The following is a 19675-nucleotide window of genomic DNA, read 5'->3' on the forward strand; positions in this document are numbered from 1 at the left end:
AAGACTACGCTACGCTAACGGAGCATGCAAAGTTTGTACTAATTTGCACTTTGCAAATTGCACGTACTACAGTACCAAAACTATAGTGAATCACATAGCGTAGCAGCTAAATCAACAATATCCTCAGATGCTTTGAAAAACCAATTTTACATGCTTAAAAGCATATAACCAATTCACAAAGTGAACTTTTACAATGAAAACATTAGGCAATGAGAGAGCTGATGATTTTGGGGTCCCCCAAACCTAGGGGGAGGACCAAGCAGATGCCTTGAACACAAAGGGGCAGATTAACAATAACTGGCGCATCCCCAGGGATGCACCAGTTATTGTGCGCCGCAGCTCCACCACTCATGGTGCGCCGCATTTACAATGCGGCGCACCATGGGGCAAAAACGGCACAGATGCGTGAAGGCGGCGCATTGCTAGAGTTGCGTCGCAAGCGCGACGCAGCTCCAGCAATGCTCTGGGGGGCCTGCGTGAAATCTTGTAGATTTCACGCAGGCACTTTTGCGAGGCGCACCTGCCCCGGAACGCCCACCCTGCGCCAGAACGCCCACATGTGGCGCAGGGCTTCACAACGTGACGCATCTGCCTAGATGCGCCACGTTGTAAATGGGTCGCAGGGATGCGCCATGTTTACGCCGCCGCTGCGTGATGCAACGGTGGCGTAAACGTGGCGCAAGTCCGACATAAATCTGCCCCAAAGAGCATAAACAAAAAGCACATTTTGTTGAACTTCAGTGGTGGTCCCATCATTTTAGGACTACCCCAAGCACAGTTATTGGCAAAAAAACAATCCCAACCAAAGGCCCTGCAAAGCATTATGGGACGAGATTAGCAGTGAGCAGTGAATATTATAGTATCCAATATCAAAATAATACTACAAAGAGCTGCAGTTCACCTAGTTGTTACTAGATGTCCCTCACGAGTCAAATGCAAAGCATTGAAATTATTCTTACATCAAGCTGCAGTTCCACAAGTCGTTACTAGATGTCCCTCACGAGTCAAATGTAAAACCATTGAAACCCTTTCATCAAGCATTTGCATTTGACTCGTGAGGGACATCTAGTAACCACCAGTTGAACTGCAGCTCTTTGTGGAATTCTTTTGATATTGCATACTATATAATATTCACTGCCCACTTCTAATCTCATCCCATAATGCTTTGCAGGGCCTTTGGTTGGGAATGTTTTTTTGGCAATAACTGTGTTTGGGGTGGTCCTAAGAGGATGGGACCACCACCAAATCGTTCAATAAGATGTGCTTTTTTGTTTTCAAGGCACCTGTTTGGTACTCCCCCTAGGTTAGGGAGGATCCCAAAATCATCACATCTCCCACTGCTTGCTAATTTCTCAATTGTGAAAGTACTATATGCACTTTAGCATATAAAGATAGAGATACTTATTTTTTCACAACTGGTGCTGTACAGGATGCCATTTGCAATTATTTTGCTATTTTATCACAGTGCAGACACGTACACACTTCGTGTACTACGCGAAGTTAAAAGTATACTACGTGAAGCTATGTGTAGTGCTGCTACGCAAACTACGCCCAGCCTTAGTAAACATGTTAATTATTCAGGCAAAATGCCTGCAATTGCTGCATTACAGAAGATACAAGGTACAATAATCTCCACCTAAATTAGCTACTATTAGTCCGTGAGATACACAGTAAAGTAAATTGTTGCCATTTCTTGTTGACCTTGGCTACCTTTTAGATTGATGCAAATTCTCCTTAATGTTTGGTTTAGTGTTGCCTTGGGAGGCTGTACCTGGTGAGGGTTTATACTACCAGTTGACGAGATATACCTATTGAAGTTCTAAATACTTTTACATACATGCATCAAATATCATATTATCGATCACTTTATGTAAAAATATATTTTTTATTGAATTGATGTGTGCATAACAACATTTTGAAAGTATGTGTATTGTTGATTGGGGACTTTAATATTTATTTGTGTATCATATGTTAGTTTTAATAGTGCAGAAATATCGATTTACTGAATAAGAATATCGGCCATGATGATATGCCTAGTTTGAATTACACTGAAGACAGAAATATTGGCTTCCACAGACTGAATGGAAAAGTGTTAGCCATTTCATCTTAATGTAACTTTCTATTTTTAATGTGGTGGTTTGTTTTGAGTCTTAAAGTTTTAGGGTCTGATTTAGAGTATGTTGGAGAGTGTAGTCCGTCGCTGATTTTTTACAGACGGGAGGACCTAAAGTATGTCAGTGACTGTTGCTGACATACTTCTCTGATGGCGCAACAGATTAAGGGCCAGTGGAGGTTGGGCAATTTCACTGCCAGGCCTGACGTGGAGTGTGCGGTCAAATGGCCAGTTTTAACTTAGAGACAGATAAAACTTGGTGGTAAAGGGGAACTGAAAATTGCAAAATCACCCCCACACCATAGATGACAACTCCTTTGGTGTGGGGGTCATTCATTTTTGCATTTTCAAAAACAAAATTCCGCTTTGTGGTTTTGTTTCTTAAAATACAAAAACATATTAATAGTTTGATGGATGGTACCATCATTTTGATGGTACCGTGCATCAAACTTTGAATACATTGCCAGAAACCACCATGATAGAGATTCCTGCCAATATTTATTAGCTGTCCGCTGGTCTGGCAAAAGCTCTAAATTTGGTGGATGAGGGACCCTGGGTATGGGTGGAGTAAAGTACTCTGCTATACCAACGGATTTCCCTCCATCGACCAAATTCTAAATCACGCCCTCTATATGTTTTCAAAAAATGTTTTAGGGCCTGATCTAAGCTTTGATGGACAGAGGTAAATTTGTCTGTATGATGATGTACTTTATGCCACCATATCAAGGGTCCTCTGCTGGCCAAATGTAGGGATGTCCACCTGTCCAGCAGACAACTCTTAACATTGTCATGAACCGCTGTCACCTCTTAACATTGATAGGAACCGGTGTCACAGTGATTTCTGCCAACTTATTGAAAGTTTGATGGATGGTACAGTCACAATTATGGTACATCTGTCAAACTTTTAATTTTTTTTTCATTTCCCCCCATGGGAAGGGGCAGTGAAAACTGGCGATTTGAGTGCCTACTCATTAGGGTGGGTAGTTGATTCAGCAAACCACTGATGGTCCAACTGAATAAGGGCTGTCAGAGGTTTGGCGACTCCACTGTCCAAATGATTTCGAGTGGACAGACAAATAAGCAATTTTCACTGCCACTTACCACTAGGTAAAACCTGGGTGAGGAGTATATCAGCGATGGAGGAAAAGCAATCTCCATTTATGACATATTTATGGTCCACCCCTCTGTAAATCAGGTAGGAGGACCTTCAGTTTGGCAGAGTGTGTACTCCCTCGCCGTTGTGTTGGAGTACCCTCTCTGCCAAACTCTAATCAGCCCTTTTGTTTTCTCTTATATGCATTGTTTACTGTTGATGTGCTACTTATCATTGACAAAAAAATGTTTAGTGTTATGAATTCAAAATAAAAAAACTGACAGTTGTGTAAAAAAAATCTTTAGTCCCTGATGGAGAATCATTTAACAAAAAATAAATGAGTTGTGTTTTTTAGTAAATCTGTTTCTGAACATTGCTATTAATAATTTGGATAAGCGAATGATATTGCAGATATAAGAGTCCTTCAGAAGTGATTTTATAGTGGATGCTTTACGCAGATGACACTGTCCCGTTTGATTGAAGTGAAATTGTCCTGCATAAACACTTAGCAGATTTTGAAGAGTATTGTATGTTAGGGGTTAAAGCTTAACTCAGCCAATTGTAAAGTTGACAATTCAGGTTATGCATACCAACCAAGGAAATCATGTTGTGTAACAAATGAAAAGTTAGAGCTGGTGAATGAAATTGATTGTTGTAGTTTTCAGATTTGCCAGAAAGGTTTTTCCTCTCACAAAACCACAACGAGCATGCAATTATGGCCAGGTAGTTGTAGTTCTAAATACATAGCTGATAGGAAGGGAGCCTATATCTGCATCACCAGTGGCATAGCACAAAATTAGGGGGCCCAATGCAGAATGTGTTGAGGGGGCCCCTAAGTCCTGAGTCTCCAGTATCCCACCCATAGTCATTGGCTTTGGACTGAAACGGGACCCCGGAAGGGTCTGGGAACCCAGAAGGACTGGGCTCCCCACAATGCGTTGCAGGGGCTCCAGGGGCCTGTATTACACCCCCGTCCATCACTAGAATGATGTAGGGCAAAGTCAGTTGTGGGAGCATTATATTATCGTGTGCTCTGTAGCCTTCTCAATGTTAGACCTTTGGTTAATGCAAAAGGTAGTTTCCTTTGGAATCTTTGAGATCTACCCAAATCCACTCCTAGGAAACAATTAAGAATGGAATTGAGGGTTGCTACAATTAAATCCATGTGATTTTGGGCTACATTTTGGGCTAATAAAGAATCACCCAAGACAAGTTGGTAGATTTACTGAATATGGATAATGCCACTTCTCTTCCATGGGTTGCCCATGTCAAGCAAATACATCCCTAGGTTTAAATGCTGTTTTGTCTTACCTGTACTGTTTTGGATATTAAGGAATGGCACCACCGTAAAAACCAGATGCAATATTGTTAACCCTATGATATCAAGTGTGTTGGGTTTGAAGTAACAGAGTGTCAAGGCTGGTGCATGGAGTATAGGCAACCAAGAAGTGATCCCTATATGTTTTTTTTCTTTGGGTACTTTAACTTTAAGGTTCTCCACAAGTAATTACCGCCAAAGCAGCTCAAATATTTGCTATTGTCTATACCTTCTAGAATATGACAAGATGTATTTTCTTTTTTGGGGATCCTTTATACATACATTTTACTTAAGAGATGGATATGGCTACTATTTGTGAAATTTGGCTTTGAAAATATCAAACCTGCACTAATTATTGGTAAAAGTACATAAATCCTGAAAATACAATGATGTGTTGCTATTTTGTAAACCAATTTCGAAATCAAAAGCATACCTAAATGAATTCTAAGGCTTCCACAGAGAGATTATAGTCCAATAAGTGCTACAGAGTTTTCCTCTGTTGTAACAAAGAAAATGTCTGGTACTGGAGACAACTCAATGGAAAGAAATGAATTCATTTTAATTTAAAGGATTATGAAGGTTATGATGTTATATGTATCACTTTGCTACCAGTTTTTATTGATATTGTAAATAGTGTATTGTATAGCTCTATTAATAGTTTTTTTTTGTTAAATAGACATTTGTGTATATTTACAACTTAACAATAAAGATTATGCATGAATAAAAAAAGTGGAATATTTTGATTATCTACACACTGGTGTTTATTTATGACCTGGTTTGCATCACTCTTGCACCACGCAATGTGATGCAAGAGCGGTGCAAACCTTACGTTATATTTTTGACTTGGGTGGCTCTGAGTGGCTTCAAATATCATGTGTAAAACAATGCAGAACAATTCACTGCATTGCGTTACTCTGCCTGGGAAGGCGTTCCATGGGTGTTGCGTAGTGTAACCACGCAACTCTCATACATTTTGACACATCCTTAGATTTACAAGAACGGGGATGCATAAAAATCTTTTATCTTTCCAGGGGAGGCATAACGAAAAGAAATATCTTTACTTCTTGTTTGTTCCTCTTTCTATGTGTGCTGCATTCTGAAGCACACATAGAAAGAGGAATATGCCTCTCATTTTTTTGTGCAGGAAGTGTCCTTTCCTGCATAAAAACAATCCTGCATGAAAGGTAGACAGGGTGGGAACAAAGAATGTGTAGCCATGATTGTCATGCTCTGTATAACAATGTATAATTATGTCGTATTATATTAGTACTGTATTTAATAAAAAGAATTTAAAAAAGGAAAACAATCCTGCATGCAATGCAGGCACCCTTGCAGCATTGCACCATTGTGTAAGAGTTCTTGCTTCAATGCTAGGCAGCCCATTGTGTGCTAGCGCATGGGAAAGTACAGGAATGTGCAGTATTCCATTGAATATGGTCCATTCCTGCCCTTTCCTTCTCACGCAGTGCAGTAAGGTGACTTGCTGTGCTACACGGCGCCACAAAGCTTGTGAATGAGCCCCTCTGTGTTTATGTTTTTATAAGCGGTCATGTTGTCTGTCTGAAGTTTAACAATAGTGTAATCCTCTTTCTCAGGCAAAGCTACTTGTGGCTCACCTCTAAAAGCCACAGGTCACAAATGATCTGTGCTTGGGCAACAGAGGGTTGCCAAATACCCAAATGCCTGGCATCAAAGGCTTACTAAGATATTGAGCTGCAGGAAAGAAAGGCTACAGGCACCAATCATACAGGTCACATCCCTGCATGAAAGGAAAGTGAAAACTCGATTTCTAGAACCAATATTGCTAGATAAGCAGAGCCCTTCACAGCTTGGTACAGGGGAGGCTGGGACATGGGGATACACACTTTCTTTGATCCGTGAGAGAAGGACTGAGCCAGCATTCAAAGGAGTTTTGAGAGAGATGCAGAGGGGATAGAAGTGAATCAGAACAATTTGGTATAGCTGTTGCTCCAAAGCAAATTTCTGAAACAGGAATTAAGTTGCTTTGTATAAATATAGCCAGTTAATGCGTGTGAAAGGTAATTTGCTGTGTTTAGGACTGTCACTAATCACATACAAGATTAGTCTTTTAAAAACCCTTGTGCTATCACTCACAGATAGAGGCTATAATGGTAAGGATGAAGGACCGAAACTTGCATGTTCTGAATAATTATTAGGGTATGGTGAAGAGAATTGTGCGTCCACCTCTATCTTCAATCACTGGTACTTGTGAGTTATAATTGATATAACCTTTTGCTGACTCACAAAAAATCATTGGTGCAGAATGTCCAAGTGGAAGCTGCCTGCTTGTAGAAACACTCCTCTGGAACTGAAGAGTGCAGAAGATCCTTGAAAAAATACAGTGCTGGATGCGTCTGGGACACTTTTCTTAAGTAGCCATCTTTTCTTTACAATGACTTTTGATACACATTTGCTTGCGTGACAGTGCAGGATTTGTTTCTCCGAAACGGCATTGCTTACAATTCCACTTCGTAAGTGCTCTATCATGATACCTTAAACAATTAGTTCAAAGCCTTATCACACATTGTGAAAATGTTGCTGTTTGTTATTCGTCCAAAAAGCGACATGGCTATCAAATGAGAATAAACAGATATCAGCCTAGCTGAAGCCTCGAAATGGAAGCATGGATAGTGTTATTATGAATATGAACACATTTCCGTATTCATATCAGAGGACCACTCTGCTGTCATTGCAAGGTTGCTGTGTCGGAGTCTCAGTCCAGCTGATTCCTGTTTACCCTCTGTGAGGAGGGATGTCCAACTAATGACCAAGACAGGGACCTCCATCCCACTTACCTTCAGATAATGGGAAGTTAGATCATCCAGTAGGAGATTCTTGGCAGAACACCCATCCTAGTCACCTGGGTTAGGGAATGCATAGTAGGAGTATACTATACAGAGTACTTAAATGCCAGCATATATCCACTGTTTTAGCACCATGGTGGAATAGTTTATCCTTTTGGCTGTTCTCATACTGCTAATCACTTTTATCTGCTTCTGTCTATTAATCATTGCAGCACATATATTTTATACATGAATCCCAATGGTTCAATAAATAATAAAACACCCCTTTGCGTATTTCTTGTGTACCTTTCTGAGTATGCACTAAGTTTCAAGATCTTGTACCACGATTCCTTGGGGAGTCAGGGTTGTCATGTTCTGAGGTTGCCCAAACCATCTGTTACCTTATCAGGTTTAGGGGCACATATGGTGCAGCCACGGTCCGTGCAGATAAAAGCAGTGAGGCGGTGGGGCAGTGTAAGGGGGGGATTTTGAGGGCCGATACAGAGGAAAAATTAATTATTCATTTAATTTTCCCTCTGCATCATCCCTCGAAATCCACCCTTATACAACCCCACTGCTGTTACCTGCACAGACCTTGGCTGACATGGTGACACTGTGAACTAGCTGGTCTATAGGTCAACATATCCTAAGAGGGTACATAATCAGTCTGGCACCTTACCAATGATTATGTCGTCCAACAAACGAACAGTTCTTACTGAGAAAGTGGAAACAGTACAGGATAGCGCTGCCAACGTTGGTAAATTGGGCTCTTATTTAATGGATCACCTGAGTAGTTCTTTTTTGCATAACCACAGACCCCTACGCACCTCCTACCAGAAGACATCTATGGTGGTAGGGACTATCTCCTCGGCTGAGTATGTAACTCTTATGTATTGGCTGTAAGTTCTTCAAGGTTGAACTTTTCAAAGGATTATTGCCATTGTGTTACCCTCTCTGAATTCCATTAATTACGATGTCAGAAACAGCGGAACTTAACATTGCTGAGAACTGCAGACATGTGACTACTCAGAAACTGCTTCAACATGGTCTTACACTTACGGGTGGATATGTAGAATTCATGGTTGAGGCTCATGAAGCAAATAGGACAGAGGTGTTCTACTCTTGGGTTACATTCCCAGCAGCAGATGACACAGCAAGGCTATTTCACAACTGCCCACAAGATGAAGTTCAAAATTCCTACAGTCCATATGAAGAAATAGAGATTTCTTTAACATACCAAGACCACAGAATTTGGTTTGATGGTGCCCTATCAGACACAACAGAAGACATTAGGTAAGGTCCGATTAGCGATGAGGCAGCAACATGGCCAGTCTTAGCCGGATACATACCGCATCCTGGTGTCGATAATATGACAAGTGTGTGGAATATATACACTTTACTGGTGTTTTGCACAGTTTGTTATGCGAACATTAACAGTGAATCCAGCTAGGACTGCTCAAGCTGCACAACTACAATTGGCTACACCAGGCATCAGCCCACAAACACTAAATACCGTCATGGGTAAGATTCACTTCAGGTGGGTGGAGGTTCCGTTCTGGATTTCACAAAAACAAGTTAGCTTGATGCAATGTTTTCCCATACGCACTTTAGGAAAAACACAGCATTTTAACAATCTGCTTGCTAATGGGGATGGCTCCCTCTGTGGGAGACTCCACCACTTGGGTTACAGTTTTGTTGCAGTATATAGCACAACATATGGTCAGCCACGGCCGGTAGTAGGTGTAACTGCAGGACGGTGATGTGGGGAGGGGGAGGGGCAGGGTGGGGGGTAGTAATGTATGGATTACAGACTTTAACAGGTAAGTAAACATATAAATAAATAAAACGAATCCTCGTTGCGCGCACTGCATCGTATTTGGTGATGCAGTGCACACAACAAACTTTGTTTTATATATTTATATGTTTACTTACCTGTCAAAGTCCGTAATCCATACATTACTACCCCCCACCCTGCCCCTCCCCCTCCCCAAGTCATCACCCTGAAGTTACACCTACTACCGGCCGCGGCTGCATATGGTATCCCTAAATTAGATCTTCTGCCAGAAGTGCTTACACAGATCCAAAATGAGGATGGGACAGCATCTGCCTTGGATTTGGAGATGAAATTTATGGGCAATTTTGCTGCAGTACCTCCCATTATGTTAAGTAGCATAAAAGGGAAAGCAACAGTGTTACCTATATGCCAACATTTAAGGGACATGGCTCCAGGACAACAGGAGTGTGAATTACCGACCTATGCAACACTAGGTAGAGATAATTTGAGAGCTAAACCTAGTAAACCACAACTAAAGAGTATTTCTGAAAAGGATAACTCTAAGCAAGCAACCGAGTCCTAGAAAAGAAGACGTGGGATAATAAGAAAAACAAAGACAAAACTAAATCGCTGGGGGTCTCCTCAACAGGAAGCTAGTGAAAAGCACTTTACCCTTCGTAACTGTGATAATATTAGACCTCCTGACAGGTATCAGGATACTGATGCAAGTTTGTCTCATTCCTTTAAGGAGTCATCCAAAGAATGTTTGGAGAGAGGTGGATGGTTAGAGCACAGATCGGACAAGTATGGGAAACTGAACAAAGTTTCACAACACTTATCAACTACATCTTAAACAGGAAGACAGACCTAAAACATCAAAACCTTAATTAAAAAAGAAGGTAGCTGGACTTAAGGTCAAACATGCCATGGATATTGAGAACACTGCTTCTGAGCTTTGACCATGATGGACAGTGCAGCAGAGGTCACAATAGTTCACTGGAACCTGATGTATTGTCTGGTGGCAGTACCGCTGAGTGACTACCTCCAGGTGGACACACTGAATATGAGGGTGAGTGTTCTGCATCGCCTATGGGAGATGCATTTCCAGATGGAGGGGGACATACAAAGACCCATTAAAATTTTCCTTTGGGGAACCTGTCATTCGGCTATGGCATTCTCTTGGTGGGAAAGGATTGGCAACCAGGATTAGTCATGGACTGCCCAAATGGCGAAACTGTGATTTATCCTGCCTTCTCCAACCTCATTCCAAAACACGTAAAGCATTCATATGCCAAGGAGTGGGCGTTAGCGCTAGCTCTGACTTTATACTATAACCGTTTGGGTTGGGCTGATGGTTCCCCTTATCATGAAATGCCACTGAGGTTGACCCCACAACCTCAAAGGCAATATCCCATTAAAAATGAGGATAAAAAACAAGTTAAGGAAACTTGAATACCAGGGTGTAGTAGAAAATGTACCACTTCAGTGAATAATCCCTTGTTCCGGTGAAGAAACCCAATCATTCATATTGTTTATTATTAGATTACAGATATTTAAACACAGCTACTCACACATTGTCAGTACAGAAAATGAAAAGTACGGCACTAATGACCAACATAGTGAGGAAAATATATGAAACCACACTGTTTATCTCAAATAGATTTTTCTGCCTCAATATAGTGCCAGAAAACAGGTACTTGACTGCATTCAGCATGCTGGGTTATCGGAGGTATTTCTGTTGATTGTCTCAGGAATATAACAATAGCCCCAGGCTATTTTCAGCATGAGTAACTGAACATTTAGAAACACTTTGAACAGGCTTTGTCCTATGTCGTATACATATATTTGACAGATGACCTTTCTGTAAACGTGAGAAGTTTGCATAGTTCTAAGATTTGCTCTCATGGGCTACACATTTAACATTAAAGAATCAAATATTACCCACCTCAATGTCCTATTTCTGGGATACAAACTGTCATGTAAAGGCAAAAACATTGCAACACATTTCTTACAGAAGTGTGCGATATTACACCCTCCCACTACATTGAAGAGGTTATACTCCATAATGGAATTCCTACATTTTGGCAGAACATACATTCCTGATTACGAGAACAGGTTAAACCATCTATGACCTAATTTTGTCCAAATTTCTCAAGCACACATGGACCACAGAACATACAAACATACTACGATCAGTTCATGCTGACATGCTAGCTTCAAAACTAACACACACATGTAAACACAAAAAACTTGGTGATCCGAGTAATTTCAGGTGCATCAGGGTACATCTACATTACATTAAATGAAATCCGTTTTCCACTGACAGAAAAAATACTGACAGCAGTACAGACTACTGTGGTGAAGGAGAGCGCACTGGCTCAAGGAAAATCAATTATTTTTGCAACCCCTGTGCTGACCTCAGAGCCCATCACAAGAGCAAGCGCTCTGAGTGCAAAAACATTACATCCACATTGGATACAATGGGCTAGCTCACTCACCATCATAATTGGCAAGCACAAGCGAGGAAAATCCATGTCCAAACGAGATTTCCCAACGCCGGCAGTCAGATTTCTCAATGTGAGTGGCCAAGCATGCTCGGGACCACTTGTGTTGAGAAAGCTGCAGCTCAAGTAGAAAATCTTGCGCTGTGCATAATGCCATTCACAATAATTTCTCAGCATGGACAAACACCTGGCACTGAAAATTACCGCGAACAGCGTTTTTGTAACGCACTACGTAGCGCAGCAGAGATTTTTTGCACTCCACCCAGGCTTACATACAGGGTTGCATGCAGGATGGAGAATTGCATCCTGAGAAAACCTACCCGCGTTCACTAGGTGACCGCACTGCTGGCTCACATGAGGGCTCAAATACTGGCACTAGAGAATAAGGATCCTGGATTGCCCACATTGATAGTATGTGATTTAAATTATTGTACCCAGTCTTATAATGAGTATCTACATTACTCAAGCCTTGTGTCATCTTATAAGGAGTACTTACACTACTGAAGCCAGATACCTTCAGGGATTCAAATGGGTGCACAATTAAGCATAAGATGCTTTGGGAACAAGTGGCTAAGCTGAAAGATTGATTGTCACGGACTCATGTAATCCACACAGTGAATCATCAATGTGTTGGTGTACATGTTGCAGGTAACTCTATGGCTGATGAAGCTGGAAAATCAACAGTGCAAACTGCTGCAGTCGCTACAATAACTCGTTCAAGTACAAGACTAGACACAGACAATATGACAGCTGTCAAAGCTGCATGTAATGACACACACCTGCCAAAAGGCTTTACACTCAAGTATTCCTACAAGTTAGATGTTCAAAATGTACTATTTGCTCACATTACTGGAGTGGGAGATAAAATAATACCAAATTCAGACAGCAGAGTCGGATTAATTCTAACTGCACATGAGGGTCTTGCATCTGCACACGCAGGGTTGGCTGCTACAATTTAATTATTGCAGCAATGCTATTGGTGGCCAGGTCTCTATAAACAGATCAAGGACTTTGTCCTCAAATGTGACATTTGCCAGCAGATGAAGAGGTCCACTGCGGCAAATCCACCACAGACACTGTTACTGATTTCAAAAGAGCATCTGGACCATTGTGACCCTTTGTCATCAGATGGGGCTAACAAGTATTTCTTGTAGTGGATTCCTGCTCTGGATTCCTGTGAGTATGGCCACAGCAGTCAGCTGACGCCTGAACTGTGATAAAGGATCTGCAATTCTTTATCAGGACATACGAAGTGGACATACAGCATTCTGACCTAGGTCCAGCGTTCGCCCCCAGGGCTTACAAAGATGCCATGGGTTTTTGGGTGTGACCCTGCAGTATTTCTCCCCGTACCATCAAGGGGAATTTAGTCATGGAGTGACTTAAGGCAGTCTTTAACAGCTGGGGTATTAGGCTCCAGTTGCAGTTGGGTCAATCATCTATATGGGGTCCAGAGGGCACTGAACAATCTGCCTAGATGGTCGTTCTCTCTATGAGATCCGGTTTGGGGTAAAAATGTGGGTCCCAGACCTCGACAGTCCCAGCACTGTGGCATCTGAAACACCATTTGACATACACAAATGTCTGGCTGTTTTACCTGAACTGAACAGTTTCCAGGATGAACAAAGCAACATCCAAGTTAAACGCACCACGACTGGTGAAATGAAGGAAGTGCCGTCAGCGCCTGATTGGATCCTGAAGATTGGGGCTCTGGTCAGGGAGAAAATTGTGGACAAGAAAGAATTCAGGCTGTCCTACAGTGCACCAGTACCTGTCCTGTCCATCGAAGGTACCAGAACTGTTCTTCTTCCATCCCTTGCAAGTCTCAGAAACAAGAGATTTGTCTCTATTGATCTGATAAAACCACACTATATGGCCGATTCTCAACAGTAGGCCACATGCGTTCTTAGGTAGTTACCTGCCTCCTCTCACTACCATACAGGAAGTTTGGATGGAAGCTTTAATTACTGATAAAGCATCCACTCCCCAAAGAGAGATAGCCCTAACTAAACATGAAGTATCCCTTCTATCTGTTAGTACAACAACTGTGCAATCGACTACTACAGAAGCACAGATTTCAATTTGGAATCCTGACACAAATGCTGTTTGCATAAATGTACCACAGATCCAGTCATCTCTCAGTTCAACAATCCCTACAGAGCTGGGAAAAATAGATTGGACTGCCTGTGGCTACTTCATCAACTTTGATGATTTTTCTTTGGATTCATCTGATGCACAAGCATCGCCACCTCTACCGTTTCTATCTTTGGATGAAAAAGACATACTTTGTTCCTCCATGGATACTCCTTTGGACTACAATTGCACCGCTCTTCGGGTCCGTTGGATTGGTTTTGTGATAGTCTTTTTCCTGCTTCTAAAACGGCCCTATCTCTCAGAAAGCTCTGTTGTACAGCTGGTGAACTTGGTGCTAAAACCACATTCATCATCACACAAAGCAGGAAGAGACCTTTCCTTGATGAACATTTCAGCTGTTCCAGTTCCTGATAGGATTGTTTGGTATAGGGTATTGTATCATGTGTATGGCTCAACTGAACTTTTACAAATTCCATATTGTGTAAATTATCATTAAAAAACATCATTACCCATAGTACTGTTTCTTATGATTGGGATATGATATAGTGCAATGGTTCCCAAACTTTTTACTCCTGAGGACCCCCATTGAGTCACCAATGGAAGCCGGGGACCCCCAAGCAATTTGTATGAGTTAAATTTCAAACATTAAAACAGTAATTCGAAAAAAATACACACGTGTGCACACAAAACAAATACTCAAAGTACTAAGGATTTTGGGGCCAGATGTACGACCATTTCATTTAGCGACTCGCAATTTGCCACTCGCAATGTGTCGCCAATTGCGAGGCGCTAAATAAAAAGGTCGTACATCTGGCCCCAAAATCTTTAGTACTTTGAGTATTTGTTTTGTGTGCACACGTGTGTATTTTTTTCGAATTACTGTTTTAATGATTGAAATTTAACTCCTACAAATTGCTTGGGGGTCCCCGGCTTCCAGTGGTGACGTGAAATGTACAACAGTTTGTTTAGCACTGTTTGGGATTCCCAATGGGGTCGCAAATTGCGAGGTTCATTAATATCAATGAGCCTCTTTCAATTTGCGAGCCCATTGGGAATGCCAGCCCTCCCAGCGATGGTGGCCTGCTGGGCTCTGCAGGCCACCATGTCTCGGACTGCTTTTAAATAAAGCAGTTTTTTTTTAAAAAATGCAGCCTGTGTACCATGCATTTAAAAAAAAAAAGAAAATGAAACGTTTTTGTTTCATTTTCTAAGGGCAGGCAGAGGTTTCTGGGACCACTGCCTGACCTTAAAAATAATTTTGCATGCATTTGCAAAGGGAAAGGGGTCCCCTGGGGACCCCTTCCCATTTGCGAATGCATCACCATCTACTTGAAGTAGGTGGTAATTGTGACTGTTTTGCGACCGCAAAACATTTGTACATGGTTTTGAGACTCGCTATTTGTAAGGGAATGCCTCTTCCAAATAGCAAGTTGCAAAACCTATTTAGAGAGTTGCAAACAAATTGCGATTCGCGAAATAGGCTATGTACATGGCCCAATAGGTTTTTACATGCGCAAACGGGTTCACGAACCCGTTCGGCGCATATAAAAACAGATCGTACATCTGGCTCTTAGTATTTTATATTGAAGTAATTGCCCCTCTGTCAAATGTATTTCATTTGTTTTGTAGCATCTCTCATACCGTTGTAGGATGTCAGAGCACTTTACATCACACACATATAGAGACATTGAATCATACATGTACATCAGTGTGTATATAAAATGTTTAAAGAGTGCTTGGTCTGGAAAAGCACAAACTCAGGATTCAGAGCATAACACAGTGGCTAGCATGGACTTTAACATTAAAAATGTATTTCCACCCAAATATATCTTTTTAGCAGCATCAGGATAATGAATAACTGGGACAAAATATAAGTTACTAACTGGTACCATGCAGTTTGCAAGCAGCTCTTTGATGACCGTTTATAGTTCCCTCTGCTAGATTACGATTGTCACTTATGAAGTGCACAGTAATAAAGGAATCTCTGTGACAAAAGCAGTAACCACGAACCTAGGCACATAAAATGCTGCTTTTTAAGATGCATGTTACACGTTCTTTGCAGTAGGCACATTAACCCTTTGTGCTACATTAGTTAAATCAAAGCTGCCACTGAACAACACTCTCCTCGCTCTCCAGCAGGTACGTTAATCACTGGCATTCTCTTGACACTTTTATTGTTGCTGGAAAGCTGCTAATTATACAAGAAATGTTTCTGTGCTTTTAAAACTGTTGCCTACGGACCCCCTGGGAATGTGTTAGGGACCCCTGGGGGTCCGCGGACCACAGTTTGGGAAACACTGATATAGTGCATAAAATGCTAGAAGAGCGCGTGCATTCTTCTGATTTGTTGTCTGAAGAACTGTATGAAGGCACATCTAATTATGATGAAATGTTTTGTTTTCAACATTGTGGTAATTTTTACATAAACCAAGCACTCCACATTCTGTTTTTAATTACACACAATAGGACAATTGCCCTACACCACCACGGGCCGTTCAAAAACTTTTCTGCAGAAGTATGCTTATTTTTCTGGTTATGATACATTAGACCCAGGGGCATAATCACAAGCCCCTATCGTCACCACATAGTCACTTGGTGATAAGAGCTTTGCTTTACGTACAAGACAGCAGTCACCCACTTAACTTGACTTAACAATGCCTTGTAAATAAAGCCCCTTTTCACGCTACACTTAGCATGAAAGGGGTGGGCAATGACTGTTATGGTGGGCGTTCCACCACAACACCTGTTGATTTTAGGCTGCCCCCTATTTACAAGAGCAGCGTAAATAGGAGGCAGTGCCAAACTTAAGACCATGGAAAACCTGGTCTTAAACAAGCAAAATAAGGAGAAATTATTAATGAATTAACAAATAATTATTAATAAAAAATAAATAAATTACTTAACACCCTTTACCTCTATAAACCCCAAAACACACACCCAAAGTTAATTGCACAATTACCATAATTAATTAATTATAATTAATTAACAACCAACTATTAATTCAGCAATTAACAATATTACTTACCACCTTTTACACTTATAAACACCCAAAACACACCTAATTAATGACCAATTAATTAATTAAAATAAATTAACAACAAATTATTAATTCATCAATTAAAAATAAATTACTTTCCACCCTTTTCACCTATAAACCCCACCCTCAAGATGGAGATGATTTCAAGTCTCCTCATCCCCTCTTAATCCTTCCAATTGAAAATGATCTTGCACTCACACCCGAGATGACAACAACCACTCATATCCCTCCTCATGCCTTAGGAGTGCACTGTACAACTCAGTTACTAGACCAAGTTTCTCCTGAGATGACAATGTCCTCAATTTCAGTGAATCACTCGAATCCTGTACCTATAGCATCACTCACTTCTCCAAACTCCACAAGGCCACCTAATAGAACCCTTGCAGGGGAATCCTCTCTAGCCCTTTCGCTTTATCTCTCTTCCGGAGAACCTCCTTGCTTGATCCTACCTAACTCGCCTTTAGCCCAGTCCGTATCCAGCCTCCTGCCCTCCCTGAAACCCTTTCCACCCATCCCACTCGATCTCTCTTCCGCCACATCCCATCCGCCTCACATAAGCCCTATCGCCCACCTTACAAACACGGGCCCTGTTGCCTTGCTAATTGGTAATCCACAAGTCCACCCTGACTCACCCGCTCCCTCTGACTATCTCATGGCCACCCCGCCCCTTCAGCTATTCCCCCAAATCGCACCTCCCCTCCGGAACCCCCAATCAACTCTCAGACTGGGCCGTGCGTCTGGATGAGATCTCTAGCCACCTGTACCTTCTTGCAAAGGATCCAGGAATAGAAAGACATCACTATCGAACACCTCCCTCTACTCAGATCCCTAAGCACTACAGCAAATCGTCCCATCGTCCTGGAGGACGCAGCTCCTCTACTGGCCATCACACCTTTCACCCTACTTGGAAAACTTAAACTCTCCCAAATGCCTCCTTCCGCCCCAGACGACTGAAAGCCCCTTTACAACAAAAAAATGGCTCCTCAAAAAAATCTCCAAACCGTGGTTCATCAACAACCTAACCTCGGAACGCTGTGACCTAAGGTCAGCTGAAATATCTTGGAGATCTACACCATCGACCGAACAACTAAACCTCCTTAGAGCTATCAGGAGCTCATACAACAAGAAAATCAAGAGTGCTAACACCAATAACCAATCAGAGCTCAACTTAATCTAGCCATACATCGACCCAAGAAACGTTTTGAAATTGATAATCAACAATCAATCAAAGCACCCATCCGCTCCTGACCCTGGTGAAGGCACTCTTATTTGCGATGAATTGGCCGCCTTCTTTGTCGAAAAAACATCAAGCATCAATATAGACCTAAAATTGAAAAGGGCTCTTCTTCCAAATTCCGGACACATTGCTCCACCTAACCACTAGGAGCTGCCCGTCCCCAGTAGCACTAGTCCCAAGAACAATGCCTCTTGACACACCTTTACACCTCTCAGTGGAAATGACATCTACAACACTCTTTTTGTGATCAACTTCAATTACCCTCCACCTCCTCCCATATTCAAAGAAATTAAAGGTGCCATCCTACCCATTTGGGCACAGATTTTTTTAATGCTTCACTACTGCAAGGCATGATACCCGACTGCCTAAAAGCAGCGCAAGTATCCCTCTTCTAGAAAAAATAAACGCAGACAGTCTGATCTGAATAATTTCCGTCCTATCTCCAACATCCCCACGCTGGCTAAACCTTTAGAAAAGTGTGTGCAATCTCAACGCTGTGCTCACCCTGAGAAATTCCAACTGTTGGATTAACATCAATCAGGCTTTCGGAGAGGTAACAGCCCAGAATCTGCACTCATTCACATCTTGGATGACATTTTAAAGTTGCTAGACCAAAATGAATCCTGCCTCCTTATCTCTTTGACCTATCCTCTGCCTTTGACACTGTTAACCACAGCAAATTACTTTCCATGCTAGAACACTGGATGGGTCTATCAGGTGAGGTTTTGCAATGGTTCTCTTTCTTTCTCCACAACAGATCTCAAAAAGTCAAGGTGAATCAATCTATAGCTCAGCCATCTCCTGTCTTAATGGGGGTTCCACAAGAGTCTGCCCTTTCACCTATACTCTTCAATCTATTCCTAAAACCTTTAGCTAATGCCCTGAACTCAGCCAACATTCCCTTTCCCATGTACAAAGATGACACCCAACTTTATTTGAAATTCTCCTACCCGGAAGACTGCATTTTGTATGACCCGTAGGTCTCGCAGCACCAGTGGAATTCTCAGGGGGATGTAGAAGATGACTCATTAGAGCCAGAAGAGCCAGGCTTCTGGGCCGAGTTTGGAGAACGCACTGCCTCCATTTCTGACTGTGCGCACTTTAGGTACGGCTAGGAGGAGTTTGCTAGAGGAGCGAAGGAGTCGGGCTGGTTCGTATCTTATCAATTTATTGGCTAAGTACTTGGGTCCATTGCTGTTGAGGGACTTAAGAACCACACAGCAGGTTTTGAAAAGAATCCTCTTTTTCACGAGAAGCCAATGGAGGGCCCTTAGAGAGGGGGCTGAGTGAGAGCGAGGTGGGAGATTAAGGACTAATCTGGTCGCTGTATTTTGCAACACCTGGAGTTTGGACAGGTGTTCCTCATTGATGCCATAGCATTCGAGAGGGTAGAGGAATCCACTTGAAGATTTTTTTAAGGGTTCTCAGTATACCAAAGCTGGTGCGAATTGTGGTGTTAATGTGCTTAGCCATAGAAAGTTTGTCATCAATGATGAAGCCTAAATTGCGTATTACCGAAGATAAGAATTTCGGTTTTGCTGGCATTTAGTAACAGGTGTTTGTTTGCCATCCAGTCTTTGACAGATGCCATGCAGTGGCTAAATCTGACTTTAGTGTCACTGGGGTCTGCCCTGAGTGTTATTAGGAGTTGCGTGTCATCAGTGTATGACACCGTGTCAAACCCATGGTCGCGGATGATTT

Source organism: Lissotriton helveticus, chromosome 9 (genome assembly GCF_964261635.1).
Source record: "Lissotriton helveticus chromosome 9, aLisHel1.1, whole genome shotgun sequence".
Taxonomy (NCBI): domain Eukaryota; kingdom Metazoa; phylum Chordata; class Amphibia; order Caudata; family Salamandridae; genus Lissotriton; species Lissotriton helveticus.